Here is a 1,753-nt window from a genome sequence, read left to right on the forward strand (position 1 = left end):
GCTTTTGCCATTCTTGTTCAGCATAGTGCTGGGGGTTGTGGCCACAGCAATCAGATAGGAGGAAGGGGTAAAAGGCATTTTGGTTGAAAGGGAAGAAGTGCAACAACCATTTTTTTCAGATGACATGATACTGTATGTAGAGTACTCTAGGGATTCCACCAAAAAACTGCTGAAACTTACAGATGAATTCAGTAAAGTAGTGGGATACAGGGTAAATAAATATCTAGAAATCAGTTGCATTTGAATGCACAAATAGTGAACTATCAGAAAGGGAAACTAAGAGAATAATTCCTTTCACAATTGCTTCAAGGAGAATAAAAGGGATGAATTTGACCAAGGATGTGAAAGACCTGTACTCAGAAAATTATAAGACACTGAAGAAATTGAAAATATACAAATAGGTAGAATTGTATACCAAGTTCATGAATGGAAAGAATTAACGTCATTGGGATGTCCATGCTGCTCGAAGCAATCTATAGATTCAGTGCAATTTCTCTCAACAGTGGCATATTTCACAGAACTAGAACAAGTAGTCCAAAAGTTTATATGGAACCCCAGGAGACCCCAAATAGCCACAGCAATCTTGAGAAAACAGATTTGAAGGAATCACACTACCTGATGTCAAACTATGCTATAAGGCCAGGGTGATTGAAATAGCATGGATTGGCATAAAAATGGACATATAATAAATGGAACAAAACAGAGAGCCCATAGTCAATTAATGTTTGACAAGGGAGGCAGGAACATACAGTAGGGCAGTGATGGCGAACCTTTTGAGCTCAGTGTGTCAGCATTTTGAAAAACCCTAACTTAACTCTGGTGCCATGTCTCATATAGAAATTTTTTGATATTTGCAACCATAGTAAAACAAAGATTTATATTTTTGATATTTATTTTATATATTTAAATGCCATTTAACAAAGAAAAATCAACCAAAAAAATGAGTTCGCGTGTCATAGGTTCGTCATCACTGCAGTAGGGTAAAGATGGTCTATTCAACAAATGGAAAATTGGATAGATACATGCAGAGAGAGGAGACCAGACTACCTTCTTGCACTATACATGATAATAAACTTAGAATGAATTAAATACATACATTTTAGACTTGAAATAAAAAAAAACTAGAAGAAAACAAAGGCAGGAAATTCTTGGACATTTCTCATAGTAATATTTTTTCTGAAAATTTTCTTTGGGCAAGGGAAATGGGGAAAAAGAATAAACAGGTAGGATTGCAACTGGAAGGTTTTTGCACAGCTAGAGGAAACATCAGCAGGATGAAAGGGCAATCCACTGAATGGGAGAACGTGTTTGCTGGGGCATCTGACAAGGGATTAATACCCAAAATGTATGCAGAATTTATAAAATTCAACACCAAAGAATAGTCCAATTAAGAATGGACGAGAAAACCAAGATGACGGCATAGGTAAACACCAGAGTTTGCTACCTCGAGCATCCACTTCAAAAATATAACTAAAAGACAGAACGGACATCATCCAGAACCACAGGAAGGCTGGCTGAGTGGAAGTTCTACAACTAGGAGGAAAGAGAAAAGCATACCGAGACTCATAGGAGGCGCAGTGCTGAAGTAAAATACTAAGGCGCGAGTGCATGCGGAGCGGGCTGGCGGCTGAGGGCGCGGTTATCGTTTTCAATCAGGAGGGATTCTCAGGCTCTGAGCTCCAATTCCGGGCGAGTCTCTATGGATCCAGACTCATATGGGAGAAGCGGGCATGTCTGGCCTTGCTCACAGCCC

At 39.1% G+C, this 1,753-nt stretch overlaps 1 protein-coding gene across 1 annotated transcript in view; it reads left to right on the top strand.

Moving 5' to 3' along the window:
• Nucleotides 1-348: 348 nt before the first annotated feature.
• BRAF (B-Raf proto-oncogene, serine/threonine kinase) overlaps nt 349-1,753 on the top strand; it is a 100,644-nt gene continuing 99,239 nt past the window's right edge. Inside the window, exon 1 of the mRNA XM_015572684.1 lies at nt 349-352. The gene's annotated coding sequence lies outside the window, so the exon portion shown is untranslated. The remainder of the gene's footprint in view (nt 353-1,753) is intronic.

The sequence above is a fragment of the Myotis davidii genome, unplaced genomic scaffold (genome assembly GCF_000327345.1).
Source record: "Myotis davidii unplaced genomic scaffold, ASM32734v1 scaffold329, whole genome shotgun sequence".
NCBI lineage: Eukaryota > Metazoa > Chordata > Mammalia > Chiroptera > Vespertilionidae > Myotis > Myotis davidii.